Raw genomic sequence first — 19,121 nt, 5'->3', positions numbered from 1 at the left:
CCCTGTGATTCTTGCTCCACTTGAATGAGGAACAGAGTGAGAAGGGGAAGGTAACTGCTTTAAAGAGGACAGCAAATCCTTAAATACCCCTGAACTTGAATGCAACAAAAAGCCAAACTACAAAACATCCTTTTCCATATTTCATAAATATGAGATTGGGTACGAATAACATAATTTATAATATATATGTATTCATTCCCAAGGCTTCCATAGACATTACATGCAAATGTTCAACTGTAACAAGTCAAAATACCAAACTTTGACTGTTTAATGAGTTAATTGATTTTCTGAGGTGTCAGGCAGTTTGTAGCTTTGCTTGCCCAATTATTTCTTCTGCCTAAAGTAAGATGCAGTTCTGACTCTATTAGCTCATTATGCTGTAAATCAGAGAAAGAGGAAATAGAAAAGACCAGCAGGAGAAGCAAACACCATCAAGGTTGACAGGAAAGTTAAATGAATTTTCTCCCAAAATTCTGCTTAAGATCCTTTCAGTAATAAGAGTGAAACAAATTTCTTTTGTTCTTCAAGTGAAATGTTACCCTTTCATTTTACTAAAAACAATTCAAACAGAAAGGAAATAATGGCTGGCAAAAGTTTTTAATTAATGAAGACCCCTAGTGAGGATGAAAACCTACACATCCAACCTCTTGGCATTTATTATCATAGCTCCCGTCAAGACAGGAACAAATTGTTCAGCTACATTGCAGAAGTTTTTAATAGAGAATCCATAAAATTTAATTCATGGAATAAACCTCTTGGCAACTGCTTTCTAGTTAAGTAAAACTGGTTTCTTTCCAGATCACTGATCTTGTTTTGTAGGTAATTACATTTTAAAATTGTACCTTTTCTCAATATTACTTTGAAATATCTTCTTTTTAGTAGATAATTACATAAAAACACGCTTCTTAGTTCTTCTGATATAATTTTTCATCAATATTTAATTATTCTAGTTACTCTCTACCAAAAGGGCCCACATTCTGTAGTTTCATACCAACTTTCACTGTAGCCAGGATTCCTCTGAGCCTTTTCCTAAGATCTAGAACAAAAATCAGATTTTTCCTTTTAAGATTATTTTTTGAACAAGAGTTCTTCCTTGTCCTAAACTGCTAAAAAACCAAAAACAAAACAAAAAAAAAATCCCACCAAAAAACACCCCAAACAAAAATCAAAAAATTGAGAGGAAAAAATATTTTCTCCTTGTTGTTTACCCAGAAATGAAAATGGGTGGGAAATACAAACACACTACCATGTGCAAAAATATCCTGCTAGTGTCCAAGGATGTCAAAACTGCAGACATCAGATGGGGCTGTAGTGCAAAAGAGCCTTGGCATTCATGTGGGACCATGGAGGAGCTCCTGGCCATTCTGGCTCAGAGACCAACCCCTCTGGTCACTCCTCATCTTCCCTGGAGATCACTGCTCCTCACCCCAAGGACAAATATTTAAAGAGACAAGGAACTAGTTTGTGAGCTTGAAAGTTGGGTTAATTACTGAATAAATATATTGGCTTATTTGACTAAAAAGTCAAACTGCCCTCCTGATCTCCAGCCGTGAGTGGAGATAACTGAAATTTCCGGACACACCAGAAAATGTGTAGGACACAAGATGGGACTTGAAATCTTATCTTGCTTCCATTGACATGCAGGGATGTGTCCTGGCTTTAACAAGAGTGGGGAAGGCTCCTAAAAGTCTCTCTTTTAAAACATCAATGCTCAGTCTGCATCCTACAGGCTCACTATTACCCCATTCCAACACTGTTTCAACAGCCTGTGGAGTTTTAGTGACAACACCAGGCAAGAAAATGAGCTGTTATCAGGGAAAAAAATCACCCAGCTCACTTCCTGCTATTGCCTTTAAGTCCAAGGTAAAAAAGAAAAATATTAAAAAATTATACAGTAAGGGCAAGACAAAGAATCCAGCTCCTCTCATTCCTAGAATAAGGCAAGTCATCTTTTCAAGGTAGATATGAATGGGTAGATTAGTTCAGAAGCAGCTGCAAAGCAATCTAGAAATACTTTATTCAAGCACAGGCCCTAATTATCTTGTCACAATCCCAGTTGTCAGGAAGCAGGGACAAAGATGCAGCTCCAGATGGTTTTACTCCTTCCCAAAAGTTAGTGTGTACCTACAGAAATAGGAGCATAACTACAGAATATATGGGTATTAATCAGAATTCAAGGAAGTTAGCATTTTAAATGTATTTTTTTCATTAAAGACTTTAATTTTTCCTAATTTAAGCACTACAGCAAGGTCCAGTTTCTTCTTACTGGCTCTCCAGTGCCATTTGTGAATGAAACCAACCTCATAATTATCCCTTATTATTTGTTGTTGATCCTTTTCATTATCTCTTCTCTGCTTCTTTAGAAAATCCATTTTAAAATTACTGATCCCACTGAAAGCCTTGATGCTTCACTGTGTTCTCCCATCCCAAATCTTTACTTCAGCACTCTGGTTTTCTCTCTAATGAAGATTTCAATCACTGTTCGCTTCACTGTCAAGCACCTTGAGTGGCTGTGAGCATAATGAACTCCCTTAACCCCAGAGGAAGGCACTGCAGAGCTGTCAGGGGAATGGGCTCACGGGCTGCTGGTTTCACTGCACAGGCAGCAGGAGAGTCCTGCAGCAGCCTGACCTCCAGAGCCTGCCAGGAGTGGGAGGGCACGAGGAGGGATGGCCGAGGGAGCCAGGCACGCTCCTGTGTTTTCAGTAAACACTGCCTGGAAAATGGGCCTGCTTTATAGCCCAGATTAGAGACTAAGATAGACAGATAGATAGAGAGCAGCTGGCTGGGATGGAGAAGCCCTCTGAGGGGAACTGCAGGGCTCACCTGGGGAGGAATGTGCCAGGGAATCAGGCAGCACTTGGTGCACAGAGATGTCAAGCATCGGTGGTAGCTGAAGGTTGCAGGATGGGCACAGAATTACAGCAGTGGGATTCTCTGCTACCATCAAAGCTGTGCAGCTGCTCATTCCCTGCAAAAATCTTCCTTCCTGCTTGCCCACAGCTGATCCTGTATTTGCTGGAGCTTCAGCTCCCTTTCTGGAAATTTTTATGCACGTTACAGGAACTGCAGCTCGCCTAGGAGAGTCCAGACCACCACTTGGTGGTGGATCTGAAGGTAGGTCCCAGCTGTTTGCTGTGCAGCTGCACTGCTGGGTGCTGAAATACCCAGCCCAAAGGCAGCTGAGAGCCTGCACAAACTGCAGTGTGTAGTTCCTCCTGTCTCCACTAAGAAAAGAGCCAGACCCAAACTCATCTGTCTCCAAAGAGCAACATGAACTACATTTGCAGACAAGAAAAAAGAATGCAAGTTGCTGCCTGTCTGCTAGAGAGCTGACCCAGCCTAACTGGAAATATGGCACAATGGCACCAGGACATGACATGTCCTGCATGGGCAAACAACGTGGATGTGAAGATTCTTTGGCTTGGTTTGATAACAAAGTTTTGGAAAGCATGCAGAAGTAGCTAAGCAAATACAACTACTATGAATGGAGCAGGAAAACCAGTAATTTCCAGGATACTGAGGCACACGTGGGTATAGAGGGTCACAGGGGATTATGACTTTCTTCTTTCTGAATTCATAAAGATGACATTTCACCGCAAAGAAAGCTCTCTTCATAGACTGATTTTGAAGGAAATAGCCTTGAGGTTGTTCTAATCCTGCCAGGGAGATTCAGTACAATAAGTCTCAGATCACACCACTGGACAGAAAGCAGCTGAGACAGCCAAAGCAGTGGAAGTAAAAGTCTCCAGTGGATTTGTGGGTCAGGACCTCAGCTACTCCAAACAGGCTGCAGTGCTCTACCTGCGGATCTGAGACCTGGCTGAGCACTCTGTGCTGTGAGAGAGGCACATGGAACAGCCCAGCACCTTATTGCTTCACACTGCTGCTTTTCCCAGGAAGCTTCTTAGCATTGCTTATATGAAATGCTGGAGTAAATCTGGATCTCTGAGATGTCTCATTTTCCTTAATGCTCACAGTTAACTGAAATATTAAATATATAAAGTGCCACCCTCTTATTATTTAAAGCCTAAATTAACATAATTACCATAATTAGGACAAATGCTCTTCCCAGTCTATTATGTCTTAGCTTTTCCTGAAGGCAGATTCATTATCTTTAGCCCAGCTTTTATCTAACAGTGAAAGCATTATTGAAATTGGTACCATTAATGTTCATCAAGACATGTACATCACCACTTACCTTGATATTACTGATTTCTACCCTGATTGCCAAGGTGAAAAATTTTGTGGCTCATTAGGAAGATCAACTATTAATTGAAAAGAAAAAAAAATTGAAAGAGAAAAGGCTGTACTAACAAAACTAAAAGTACATAAATCCTTAACACAGATGGAAAGTGTGTTAAACAAGTGGTCAAAGCCATGAAGTCAAATCTCACTGTTTCCAAATTGGAATTTATTTAGAATACAAAAAAGAGGAACAAAAGAGCTCACAGACACTTTTAAGTGTCTAGCCCAGTGGGACACTGGTAGGAGATGCAGCACAAGCTTCCTCTCTGGCTGAATTCAAGCCCACCCTGAGATGCACCAAGGCCTTGCCTTGTTTGCAGTAGACTTGGGGATGTCTTGATTATGTCTCTCAGAGCTGCCATGATAAACACAATTAATTTAAAGAATGAATTATCCTGCAAAGCAGAGTAACTATGAAGCCACATTGCACATAATGGAGCTGCAGCACAACACCTCTGCACCCATAGCCATGACTGAGGTTACTCTCCAGTACTCAGCTACCTGCAGGTATCAGCACAGAAGCTGTCAGCTTTTATCCTTCAGAAAAAATAAATTCCAGTTTAACTCTTCCTTTTGGTTGAGAACTCATATTACAGTATGCACTCATAAAAGGAGTGCTATTTTATTTAACTAGAATGTCTCAGTTACGGCAGCAGCAATATAAACTTTACTGAATGTTTTATTGTCACACAGCATTCCTGGCAATAAAGGCACCTCAGTCACTCTGAATGCTCCTGGAAAGGACTGATCTCCTGTAAGGTCAGGCTGGCAATAAGCATATCTCAGTTTGCAATTCCCCTTAGTATAAGAAAGTCCTTTTTATGTTCCCTTTTCTTCCTCATAAAAAGCCCAAGGAAGTGCTGAGAGGCCTGGGCAGTGCAGCACACTGCACTGAAAGCAGGAAAGCAGGAGGGTGGAACACACTGGAGGGACAAGGGTGGAGTCACTGCACTGCCACTGCCCCCACACACCCTCCAGGACTTCCAGGTTCCCAGACCACAAGTGTGCCCTCAGAACAATTCACTGTGCTTGCCACCACTAAACCTTTTCCAGCAATCCTGAGCCCTTAGCAATCAGATATTCAGAGAGGATCAATTCTGGAACCAAAATTTCTGTTCAAACTTCCAAAAAGTTTTACCACCATGCTAAAATTCGAAGTCTTCATTTGACACATTTTGCTGGAAGGTAAAAACCCAAGCTCCAGTGTAACAGGCACCCACAGTCACAGTGGCTGCCCACTGTCAAATCTGTCCTTACAAATTAATTCTTATCAGAAGCCAGACCACAGGCAGAAAGTTCAAGTGGGGTCTTTGGGATCTGGATAGCTGGTTTCCATTTTTAGGAGTACAACCCATTAAAATATTCTACCCTGATTTTCTTTTCCTGTTTGGTGAGTTTGTGGTATGCCAGGAATGCCAGCTGTTCATTTAATGCCTCTCATGACTGTATAGGGACGATATTTCTTTCACTGCCTCAGTACTGAAAAGCTGGCAAGCTGAGGGTAGTGCATGGGGTGCTGGCCACAGAAGCTTTGGTTTCCTGCTACAAATCATCAATCTGGGTGGCAGGAACTTTGTTGGGCCACCTAGAAACGTGGTTCAGACACTGCTCATTTCTGGACCTGAAAGAGATTTGTTAAAAATATAAAGACAAACAACTATCCTGACTCTTCTCCAGGCAATTTTCCTTGAATGCTGAAGTAGCCCAAACTCTATCACCTTTTCTGGAAGATCAGAAATGTGCATCTTTGCTGAAACTCACCACATGCAAACCTGGATTTGACAGACTTTATGATGAATTACCTTAACTTTCTATTACATTCATCTAGAGTCCTTTACCCCAGCAGACAATTGTTTGATTGATCCTTTTCCACTGTAAACAACCAAAACAGCAGCTCTCATGATTCCACTACTTATATCAACAGGGCCTACTCAGCACAGCTGTTCAAACATTTGTTAAATCACTTCACAGCAAATAACAATATGGTGCAGCATGCCTGTTCCTCATTTCAACTTAACCATAGCAATATTTAGCCTGCACTAAAAAAACATATGCTCTATTCACAAAAAAAAATTACTTCATCTTAATCAACAGCAGCTTGCTAGTCTCAGAGGATACTGGAAAGTTCCATAGCTAAGTAGAGTCTTAAAGGCTGTGAAACATGAATAGCTTCATTCATCCTGAAACCTAATTCCTAAGAATGTGCACTCAGAAGTTCAAACAATCTGACTTTACACTTTGGTGCCCAAAGGCTGGGCCTGATTCTGCATCTCCTAATTTATTTTGTTGTATTGTAGCACAATCCACAATCCACTGAAAATACCAGGAAAGTGTTGTGATAGATGAAAACAGTGAAAAGAATACCCAGCACTAACACATCAATGTGAGAAAACAGAGTCATGAAGTGACTCACTGAAAGAAAATCATCTACTAAGTCAGGGAGCAAAATTCAAATTTTTAGACTTCTTTGCTAATGTCCAAACCACTGGACCCTTCTGGGTTCCCACATGTGTCATGATCTCCTACAAATTTTTGCTGCTGCATCCTTAAAACTTAGACAAGGAAATCTGCAAATTTTGTCTTAATTACTGAGCTCTGAGTAAAGGTGTGTTTCTCTCCCTGCATCTCTCCCTTTCCTACAGGGACCTTAGCAAGAACTTGGTGAATTACACAAGACAAGAGACCATCACCTGAACTGGCTGGTGCCTATCCCTGTGCTCCTGCTTCAGAGCACACTAAAGCTGCTGGAATGTGCCAGGAGCGATAGAATCAGCAGCCAGCCCCACTCCAAGCTGAGACTGCAAACACGCACGGCTCCCTCTAGACACGGGTTTTAGATGAGCTGCTGATTGGCAAAATATCAGAATCCTGTAACAATTTTACACAGTTCAAGAATCTACAGAGCCTGTTTTCTTGCAGAGTTCTGTTCAGTCTCCTTGATAAAAATCTAGTGCAGCCTGCTACTTAAAGAAAGAAAAAGTAGAGATGCATTCACCTGGCAGCACGAGACCACAGCTCCTTTCTCAGGACTGCTCTGGCCACACACTCAGTGTCTTTGGAGAGTCCATCCTTACTCGTTTCCCTCTTTTTATCTCCTCTTTACAGCCTTTTCATCAACTGACAGAAATTTCCAAATCTTTCCATTGTTCTGTTTTCCTCCCTGAGCACAGCTCAAGGCATTTTTCAAGTATCAAAATTAATTTAAAGATTCTATTCCTAGGACTAGATTCCAATATGAACACATTACAGAGACTTCCACATTCCAAATAGCACCGGAGGATATAAAAATCTAGTTGTGTAGAGTGGTATTTTTGAGCATTTAGGCTGTTATCTCTCACTGGAATTCACTATGACTGAATTCTTTTGAACCATCTCAAAATGATAAACCATAGAATAATAGTATTTATTTAGGAAAATAAAAAAAGATTAGACATGACCCCTTTTAAGACCACAGTGGCATTTGTGATCTCTTAGAGATTATAGAGTTATTTATTCAGTTTACAATGTGTATAGGATGAGGAGTAGATCTCATGAGTGATACAGTTTTGTTCTGAGGACAGAGGAATTGTGATATTTGAAGTTCTTCACAAACTGTCCTAAAAAGTTTTCCCAGAAGTTTTTTTTGTGGGGGGAGCCAAGCAGGGAAATGTGTAAATGCATTTTGGGTTCAGCAAAGATTTAGTGTATATTGCCTTTTCTATTTCATGATCTCTATTTCTTTAGAAACCAAATTTCTCAACCTCTACTTTGCATGTCTTTGACAACTTTCATTCACACCATATGCAAATACTAAATGTGTTACTGTTAGGAGTAACATGAGATGATTTATTATTCATTTAATCAGATCAATCTGCTAATACCAGAAGACTGTAGTTTTGAATTCTATCAATATTTGCATTACCACTAACTGGAGTCAGCTAAGCACGTACTGGTTCAGTTTTATGGGGGGCTATTAGAAGGAGTTTAGTTTTGCATACTGAATGTGGAGTCCTTTGGGATCTCTGAGGAGACTGCTGACTTTCTGCTCTTCCCTTGGCCACTTCTGGCCACTGCTGGAGGCAGGATCCTGAGCTGGATGGATCCCCAGCCTGACTCCATGGAGGTTATTATAAATCAGACAGTTATTTTATGTAGAAAGAGCAGATAAAAAGTATTTACACCCTGTATTAGCAGGACATTGCTTCACACAATATCCTCCCTTCTCTGAACCAAGACTGGAGTTAGACACAAATTTTTAAAGAGCTAAATTAGTTGAAAATATGAAGTGAATTGCTGCTGCCTCTCCAAGCACAGCACTTTTAGTGTAGGTTTAGAAATACCTTCTGTTTATTTTTTTGCTAAACTTTAAAGCATAAAGCTGTAGCCAAGGCAATGCCATGAGAAGCACTCCCAGAGCAGCAGGAGTGGGCACGAGGAGCAGGCCCAGGGGATGCTGGATCAGCACAGCCCTGTCCGGTTTTCGGCTGTTTGAAGGGCCTGGAAAGGGCCGGAGTGGCCTTGGGGCAGCCCGCGTATCGAAGGACGAGAAGAGGCTTCAGTTCTTCTTTCGGTTTTTATGTTTATTAATTGTTCATCTAAAAGATTTTCTTTCAGCCCGACAGAGGTCTGCTCAGCAGCCAGCCATGAGCACACTGTGCTGCCCTCCGTACAGCCACCTATCTTTATACCCATGGTTACGTGTACAATATTTATCATTTTTCCCCAATACCATTTATTCTTATTGCCGGGTGCACTTTTAGTAATGACCAATCCAAAAGTGCCACCATCACAAAAGAAGATGGAGGAGAAGAAGAAGAAGGACAGGACACGCCCCAATTCCTCCATCTTACTTCTCTAAACCCCCCTGTACAGAAATCCTAAACCCTGTGTCTCACCCTCTAATTAACTTCTCCCTTCACCATTCACCCCGGTGAAACCCTCCTATCCTCATACAGGTGTCCTCTCCTGTGTAGGGTCAAAGTCCAGCCACCAGACACTTCTGGCAACATTCCAGGACTCCCGAGCCCCCCAAGGGTGGTCTCGGTGGACAGCCCCAGCTCGAGGGGATTGGCTACACCCCTGAATGCCCCACTGCATCTCCATAAACACCCACTGTGCTCCTTCAACGAGCAACACACCTCAGCGCTGAAAACCAGCAATGTGCACGCCTGGAACATTTAATTTGGGAAATTGGGAAAGCGTGCTCATCTCCTGTGGCCTCTGTTTCTCTATGTTCTGCCTTCATAAGGCCTCAGCATTTCACAGCCACTGAAGAATTCAAAGAATGCCATTAACCAAGGTACCATCCCGATAATTAAAATGAAATACTTGTTCTGAAAGAATTCTGCTGAAAATCTTAATTCTTACACACAAAATCTCCTTTTCAAACCAAATTATTACAGCTTTTTATTTTCTAGGTGATGTTTCAGCCCTTTTTTTCCCTTTTATCACTCTTTCCCAATAATTACTCCATCACAATCATGAAACTGTATTATTATTCTTTCATAATTTACAAAGCCCAGTTTCCAAGTTTTGGTCTCAAGAGTTTGTTCTCTGTTTGCTGGGTTCTTTTTAGAGTGTGGCTATACCTGTGTTTATCACAAGGGAGAGAAAAGGAGAAGGGAAGAAATCATAAAGGGAGAGGTGGATGAAATGAATTGCTGGAAATTATGTTCTCTGAGGGCAAGCACGATGTGTCAATGGCTGAAAAAATGGAGAAAAACCATCAAGAATAGCTCCCACACACTTCACCTACTTGAAATGTACATATTTTCTATGATTTTCTATTTTTCTGGATGGACAGATGAAAACTGAAGCTCAGATTTGTTCTCTGGGAGCTGTCATACACAAAGGCTCTGATCTGGAATTCTGTTTAGCACCCCAGTACAGGAAGGAAATCAAGAAATCCTTTTGGCTACCAGCAGTGAAAATGCTGCTGCATTCACACTGAGAAACGAACGTGGGCACAACATGTACACATAAATATTTCAGAAAACCTGCCTCCTCAATTCACAAATCTAAGCCTCATTATTAATGTTAAAGGAAAAAGCTTATTACATAAAACCCCATTTCCCTGAATACCCCATCAAAACTGAGATTAAATCACACTTACAGTATTTGATCACTATATGAAATACTACATTTGTACCCTCAATCTTGTATTGAAACATTTGTCACTGCTTATGGGCACAATGCATTAAATTTATGCCTTTCTGAACACAAAGGGTGGCTGTAGAGGAAAAGAAATTGATAAATACATCCATATCTGAATTCTTCAGTTCTGTGGATTGCCACAGAAGTTTCAATTCTCAAGGCTTCTCCAAGCATGTTTGGCTTTAAGACTTCACAGAAGGGAAAGAGTTTGTGAAATAACTAAGCCTGGAGCTCAGAAACTGCATCTCATTTCAAAAATGTTTGAGATGCTCTCATTTAACAGTTTTTGAAGTGAAATGCAGCAGACTTCCAGGGCTGCACCATCATCTCCTCATTTGCAATCCAAAGTTTTACAAAAGCTTAACGGAATTTAAGCTGGTTTTTTTTTTTTTTTTTTTTTTTTTTTAAATCCAGACAATCATCCTTCCAGACTCTCAGAGACTGGCCCTGGCAATGAAAAAGGAGGCTGAAGTACTTAATTTATGTTAGACACCATATCTCAGAGCTGTGTAAGACAGAGGAACACTCTGGAACTTGCTGCTCATCCCCTCAGCAGAAAATGATCTGCAGCAGTGCCCTTTCACAGCCACTGACATGATCCTTCCAATGTAACAAATTGCTTTACCTTTTGGGAGTGTGGCATTACAGAAGATGTCCATTTGCCTTGTATCAAAATGAAAAAGGTCCAGTGCATTGTATGCTTTTTTAGTAGGTATATTAAGATCTAACAATATAGCTCAAGTAATGACTGCTTTACTTGCTAGTAATTAATATTGAAATAGCACAAGATGTAAGAGAGGGAAATACACCTTACTATTCATTTTCCCATGTTATAAAATGCGGAACTCTCTGCTCTCTTACCCTTACCACAGTGCTGTGGGTGACAAGGCTGTAAAATATGAGGAATTCTTGTTGCTTGTGTTTTTGCTTCGGTTTTGATTGGTTGGTTGGTTCAGGTTTTGTTTGTTTTGATTTGAATTTTTGCTAGTTTGGTTTGGTTTTTTCTTGTTTAGTTTTCAAATTATCTGGCTTGTGCAGACTGAGAGTACTGAGATTCCTATAAAACAATGGTTTGGATAATGAATTTCAGTTTAAATTATTTCTGGTTTCTCAGGTTTGAGAGCTGTCACTGCAGCCTGTGAAGCTGTTTTGTACCAAGATTTGTGATCTAAATTCAAACCAGGAGCTCTGAAAAGCAGAGAGATACAGTCAAGCTCTGAAAGCCAAGATTAGCTACGCTTTTGTTTAAAAACAACATCAAATTCTGCACCTGAAAAGCACAACTCAACTCCACGTAAACTCCCTCAGAGTAAAGCCCCAGTTTTGCTCACTCTTGTTTGCTAAAACTGAACAGTGAATAATTCAAACGTTTCATTAATTTTGTAGGAACAGGATAATGTTAAAAGAGTACAAATCTATAGCGTGAAGTGCCCGGTGCAGGGGAAGAGCTGAGGGTTTGGCCAGGGCTGGAATTGACCCTTGGGTTTGTGAGGGGAGCAGGGACAGCGCTCCTGATCCGCGGGGAAACACCGGCCCTGAAGGAGCAGGAGGGCAAAGCAGAAGCAGCTCGGGCATATCTAGAAAAATCTAGATTTTTCAACAGCCCAGTGTTGTGCTGCTCATCATCTGCCCAGCGGCACAGCCATCCTTTCCTTCCCCTCCTCCAGGCTGCTCTTTAACCCGGCAGCCAGAACCGCTGCGTTCCCTCAGCGAGCCACTCTCTGTGCGCTAGGGGAGCTGCTGAGGGGCAGGACCGGGTCTGTACCTCGGCATAGGCTGGGGGTGCTCCTCCTGCTCCGGACACGGGATGAGGGACAGCGGGGACACTGGGGACACCGAGGGCCCGGGCACCGCCGCGGCTCGGAGCCGAAACGGGCGGGAAGGGCGCATCGCTGTGGGGGCTCTGCGGCAGCGCTGAGGGCAGGGCCGGGCCCATGGCGGCTCCTCATGGGGGCTCCCATGGGGCTGCGGCTCCTCTGGGGGCTCTTTCAGCTCCGGCGGCCGCAGGGGACACACACCGGGAACGGGGGACACACACCGGGAAAGGGGGACACACGCCGGGAACGGGGGACACACGCCAAGGTCTCGGCCGGCTCTTGGTCTGACTTTGCTTTAAAGCTACCGTGACAGAGATACCAGAACCTTCCTTGAAATTTCTTCGAGGTGTTTGCTACTCTTATTTTTCCCCCACACACATATACGAGAGGTTATTTGTTCTGAGGGTTCAGCCTCTGTTTGCAGTGCCCCGCATTACCTGTCCTCCTTCATTCCCACCTCCAGCCTCCGATGTCCCTCCCGGCCCCTGCGGTCCCACAGCCCTGTGCTGGCCCTGTCACTCCTGCCTGTGCTGTGGCAATGCTGCTCTGCCAAGGGAATCTGTTAGACTGATTTGGCACGGCTTTTTTTTCCTGGCAAGTTCAGGTTAACTGTGGCTCTCACCCTGAAGTTTATTGCCATTTGAAAGATACATATTTACTAGCATGCTTGAAGGGTTTTTCTTGGAATTCAGTTTAGCTGGCTGATTTTTACAGATTTTTATATCTCTCTCTCTCTCAAAAAAAAAAAAAAAAAAAAAAAAAAAAAAAAAAAAGAGGAAAAAAGTATGTACTTTCCAGCCTATGCAGTGCTTCATCCATTTTCTGTCATAACCAAGAATGAGCTGTGTCAGGTTTTATAAAATTAATGATTCATCTTAGTACAACCTAGGTTGCTCTTAATAGTTTCTCATGTTTGACCTAAGAAAAAAAAAATTCTATGCTTTTGATCACAAATACTCATACCAGACTGGTGGGCTTTGAAAAAGAGAAGCTTTTTCAAAGAATCAAGTCTTTTTCACACACTTGTCAATTTCGTAAATAGACACATGTCCATTCATAAATACAGAAATGTCAATTTCATATATAAACATTCACTGTTTTGTTTTACTGGTGTTCTTTAGCACAACCTCATCATTTTGCCTTCATGCAAACAAAATTCACTAACTCAGCAGCTGTAATCCAGTTTGCTGGAGTAGAAATACTGAGTGGAGAACAAACAGATTAAAAATGAATACAGGGATCCTGCTGGAAAAAGGAGATTTTCCAGAGAGGACATTATGAAGGGCAGCAAGTATGATCTAGGCTAGAAGGGAAGGACTGGACTTTTTTCATATCATAATGTCAAATGCAGGAAAATATAGGCAGACTTAATATGTAAAATGGTGTGAATTGTTCATGGTATGGAAATGAAGGAAATCTGAGCTGCTGAAGCAAATGGTGTGTGGAAACTCTGCAGTAGAGCTGAATCAATTCCTAGATCAGAGCTGGTTGGTAACAGGGGAATAGCTGAAATTTCACTTTTACAGGCATATTGTAATTATATGCAAAAATGTGATTTATGACAATGCTTCTGTGTTTACTGCTTATCTCCAACTGAGTTTTAGAGGTCCTGTTGAGAATAACATAAAATGTAGCATTTTGTTCCTGTGCAATAAACAGTAATTAGGAAGCAATTTTAATTTAAAGCCAGCGAAGGTTTGCTGTTTACAATAACTGGCAGACAATGACTAAGTGTACAGTGTGTATGAATGACAGATTAAAAATGTTAATAATGAAGAAACATTAATGAAAGTATTGCTTTTCATTACATGACACACTCAATACAAATTCTTATATGGGTATTACAGGTTTAACTGCCTATTTCAGTTCCTAAGTAGGCAGCAATTGAAGTTATATACTTCATCCTGCATCCTTTGCTTGCTATCCCTGTCCACCACATTACCACTCACTTTTCAACAGTTATCTAGCTCCCCTATCTTCCCTACATTATTTAATTTTATGTTTTGTCTTGTTTTAAAAGTATGGTGCACAACATACCTACTTAAAACTTGGTGCCAACCTTTTGTTAAAATATTGTTTTAGTATTTTATTGTCCTTACTCTACTGCTCTATAAATTATCCAACTCATTCCTGAGGCAGTCAGTATTTGAGCTCCCATAAGTTGTCCCTATTCATGGCAGAAAGAAGAAGAGCTTATGTTTTAGTAATCTGGCTAAAAGAAGATTAGAGGTGGCATCTGTCTGTAACAACTCTCAGGATATATTTCTAAAGTGATATTTAGAAAAGACAGAAAGAAGAGACTGTGATGAGCTTAATTCTAGCTTTCAATTCCAGCTTTGTGATGCAGAATTGTCTTCCAAGTATCTGCTTAGCTTCAGCGGGAAGCAATTTACTTTTACATTCTTCAGAATGGCAAGTGAGGAATCTCCTTTTTTCAGGAGACAACTGTGTTTTGTTTATTGACTGATAATATCAGTAGTAGAATTAAAACCATGGGTTAAAAACTGGAGTTTCAAGGCTGGAAGATTGAAATAAATAAGAGTTAAAATAAAAGCAGCAAGACACTTGGGCTTAAGGCAAATCAGTGAGAAGGACCAGGAGGAAGTCATCAGCCAGTGATTTCTCTTGTGACACCTGATCTGCAGCAGCCTCACCATCTGTTGCTTAGGTCTAAACATTTTGAAGTCACACTATCCTTTGCTGAAATACTGATTTATTTATAATTTAGATGAATGTCTTCCTTCAGCATTCCTCCACAAAAGTCAAGCATTTGCAGAGAGAAACAGCTGTTCCTGCCCTACCTAAATTGAACAATGTATTAGAAAAACCCCAACTGTTAAGCAATTGTCAGCATGTCTGCCATTTCTGTATTCTATCTTAGAATTCTATTCTACTTAGAATTTTTCTGAATAAAATTCTTAGTGACTGTAGCTTTAAAATAAAAATCTGTAGCTTCTAAATAAAATTCTTATTGACTGTCACTCTGTGTCCTCCTGTAATTGGTGATGGAGGAGATGGGGTTCCAAAGACTGACTGGGTTAAAACTAACTGGAGAGGGGTTATCAATACTTTGGGAAATTGGACATACATCGGGCCAGTTTTGATTTCCCTTGAATAAGTCAACCCACTAAAAAACCATGCATGCTGAACAAGAGCAGAAAAATCAGTTCTCCAAACAGTATCACAATAAAAAAAGCACTTTGTCTTTTCATTAAATCCCACAATATTGAACTGCCATTGTGACCTCATTTAAAGTAGAGCCACTGCCTTAGACACTGAGCTTCATGAAGTTTTCCGCAAGTACAATTAGTGACCCATTTATCCTCTTTAGTCCTGGTTTTAGGTAAAGGTTCTTTCTGGTTCTAGCTGAAAAAAAAGCTTTTAGAGCTAAAGATGGTGTGTCCATCATGTTGCCACATCAAGGATGGCAATGACAGAAGGTGAAAAGACCACCACTAAAAAACCGTCCCACACCCAACCAAAAAAATGCATCGAGTTCTGCCACATAATAAAATTGTGTCTTTCTTTATAGCAAACTTATAGTGTACCTTGTTGCATGGGCACAACGTATCTCAGATACATAATGACCCAAATGAGTCACTTTTTATAGCTCTGAAATAATCTTTGACGTGCCTTAATGCAACGGACTACTGTTTTGATTAAGGCCTAGATTACCTTGGCCTGTCTGATAACTTCTACCAAGGGGCTAATTTTCACCATAAAGATGGGCTTTTAATCAAAGTTTTCTACACCCTGCAGAAGAAGCTTGTGATATAATCTTTATGAGGATTACTGGCTGCCTCCTGTGTGCAAGGTAAGGCCATCAGCCTCTTTGATCAGCACAGGAAGCAAATCTGTGGATTTGCTCTGCAGGAAGGATGCAACTTCCTAGTTCTTTACTGCTGCCCTGTCTCCTTACAGCTTCTTGTATGGCAAAACTCACCTGGCCCACCCCAAATCTCAAAATTCATCTCAGAGACAGCCTCCTCTCTAGTGAAGGCAAACTCAGACTGCTGCGACTCTTTCAAGCTTTCACAGAACTGTTACACTCCTTGGACTCAGTTTCCTCTGTACCAGATGAGGAAAGGAAAGCAGCCTGACAGCAAGTAAATACTTAATTTATATTTCATTATCAGACTCCCTAGATATGACCAGAAAAGGAAACTGCAAGAATTATCCATTAAGTTGAAAAATGCAGCTTGAGGATAGTATGCAGAGTATAAATTATGTTCCACGTTTAATGAATGACATGAAACAACTTTCCAGAGGAGTATCAGTAACACAGAACCTTGTATGACCTATGCCTCTTTCTATTTCATGGGAGATCCCAGAGACAGTATTCCGTGGATCAGAGTAGCATGCCTGATGAGTGAGCTCCCCTCAGTGCTGGAACCTGACACAAAAAGTCCCTGCTACAGCAGTGACAGCCAGGGAAGGAGCACAGAGCCAATGCCTGCTCTGCTGCTGGCTGGGGACTGTGCAGGTGTCATGGAGCTCTCCTGGGACAGAGCTGCCATGGCTTGGGCAGGCTCAGAATCCTGCTGTCCGGGCTTGGACAGGCTCAGAGCTCTGCTGTCCTGGCTTGGACAGGCTCAGGGCTCTGCTGTCCTGGCTTGGGCAGGCTCAGAGCTCTGCTCTCCTGGCTCGGGCAGGCTCAGAGCTCTGCTCTCCTGGCTTGGGGCAAGCTCAGAGCTCTGCTGTCCTGGCTTGGGGCAGGCTCAGAGCTCTGCTGTCCTGGCTTGGGGCAGGCTCAGAGCTCTGCTGTCCTGGCTTGGGCAGGCTCAGGGCTCTGCTGTCCGGGCTTGGGGCAAGCTCAGATCTCTGCTGTCCTGGCTTGGGCAGGCTCAGAGCTCTGCTCTCCTGCCTTGGGCAGGCTCAGAGCTCTGCTCTCCTGCCTTGGGCAGGCTCAGGGCTCTGCTTTCCTGGCTCGGGCAGGCTCAGAGCTCTGCTGCCATGGCTTGGGGCAGGCTCAGAGCTCTGCTGCCCTGGCTCGGGCAGGCTCAGGGCTCTGCTTTCCTGCCTTGGGCAGGCTCAGGGCTCTGCTTTCCTGCCTTGGGCAGGCTCAGAGCTCTGCTCTCCTGCCTTGGGGCAGGCTCAGAGCTCTGCTCTCCTGACTTGGGCAAGCTCAGAGCTCTGCTCTCCTGACTTGGGCAAGCTGAGTTTTGCTTTCCTCGCTCCTGGGCTCTGCTCTGTGCCCAGGCAGCAGTCTGCTCCTAGATTGAACTCGAGCTGTGCCTGGAACTTCACCTTGCATTCCCTTTAGGTGCCTGGGACAAATCAGCTCTCTCCTGGCCTGGCTGGTTTCTCTCAGCCCACGCTATCTGTGTGTGCTGCAGCACTGCAGTGCCCTAGGGCAGGATTAGGCCATTTGTTTATGTATAAACACATGGCACACTCCTCCTGCACAAGTGTTTGTTTTTGCATAACTGGCAGATAACAGGGCTGTAAATTTTATTGTTAAATATTATAAACATAGATCTATGATTTTTTTCCCCCCAAGAATTGTGGTTTGCGTTGGATTCTGATCTGGCTTTTGCCAATTTTTTAACTGATTTACCAATCATTTACCCATGTGTGACATTAGAGTAAAACTTTATGGGTTGCTTTTCAACAGCACTGACATTTCTTGTGGGTACTGTTTAACATAATATAAGCAATTAAAAGAAAAACTGGGCTATTTTTCAAGATGCAAATGAAAATGATTAAAATAATACTTTTTCCTATGATTTTCTAGTTAATTCCTTACTATATAGATCCCTACAGTATATTGAACATGACATTTTTCTGATGGTTTTATGAAAACAACTATTTCTATTTTTTTTTCTGTACATTACTGGGTCATGTCATTTCCCAGAAAAACTTTCTATCTAAATTCCTATTAACACATATTTCTTTTCCTTGTTTTCCCTTCTAGAGTCAGAATTTACCACCACAGAGACCAGCTACTGCTGTATTCTACTGCTCCTGTTCCACATTGTCTCAAACTGCTCAGGATTTTATGAGGTAATTTCAGGACTGTCACATCACTCTTGAAACAAAATATCTAAAATATTTGATAGGTGTGCAAGAGTTTGCTCCTCTGTTCATGTCTTTGGACACCATGAAACCCCTTTCCATACATGCTCCCTTTCCATTACCCGAATATATGGGATTGGGATATGTGGGGGCCTGAATACATGTTGTATTGTAAGATCTGTGTGTGTCTAGGTTACTCCAAACGAGCTGCAGCTGCAGGGTCCTTAGTTGGGCAACAGCTGTGGCTCGTGAGGGTAACTGAGATAAATAGGGGTGGGTCAAGAGCCCAAGAGGAACCCCTGAGAAGAGTGCTGCAGAGAAAGGAGAAGAGCCTGAGAGCTGGGACTGCAGCAAAGATTACAACAATTGGTGCCCCGTGTGAGGACGAATATGCAGCCAAACATCGAGAGACAGAAGGTATGGAATCCCCCAGACAGCCGAGAGTTGTGACAGCCGAGAGCTGGGACTATGGAATAGCAGCCAGTGAGCTGGGACTTTGGTGTGGCAGCCAGAGAGCTGGGACTATAAAAGATAGGACAGCCGAGAGCTGTGGCAGCCTGAGAGCTGGGACTGTAGAACATAAACATAATATGGCCTTTGAATTAAGGAGCTGTAGCAGCAGAAAGCTGCAAGAATATGGCCTTTAAGGAAAAGAGCCTTGGAACATCTAAGGACAGCCGAGAGCTGTGGCAGCCTGAGAGCTGGGACTGTACAGGGATATGTATATATTCTATGGTTACATCTAAGACAGCCGAGAGCTGTGGCAGCCTGAGAGCTGGAACTGTATGTATATTGTTATTGTGAAATTGTTAAAAGAAAAGGGGGAAATGTGGGGGCCTGAATACATGTTGTATTGTAAGATCTGTGTGTGTCTAGGTTACTCCAAACGAGCTGCAGCTGCAGGGTCCT

The 19,121-nt window shown here is 42.2% G+C and overlaps 1 long non-coding RNA gene across 1 annotated transcript in view; it reads right to left on the bottom strand.

The window, feature by feature from the left end:
* Positions 1-19,121, bottom strand: part of LOC113459967 (uncharacterized) — a 63,460-nt gene that overhangs the window by 42,134 nt on the left and 2,205 nt on the right. The window lies entirely within an intron of this gene.

Source organism: Zonotrichia albicollis, chromosome 15 (genome assembly GCF_047830755.1).
Source record: "Zonotrichia albicollis isolate bZonAlb1 chromosome 15, bZonAlb1.hap1, whole genome shotgun sequence".
Classification (NCBI taxonomy): domain Eukaryota; kingdom Metazoa; phylum Chordata; class Aves; order Passeriformes; family Passerellidae; genus Zonotrichia; species Zonotrichia albicollis.
This window is presented reverse-complemented; position numbering and strand designations above follow the sequence as displayed.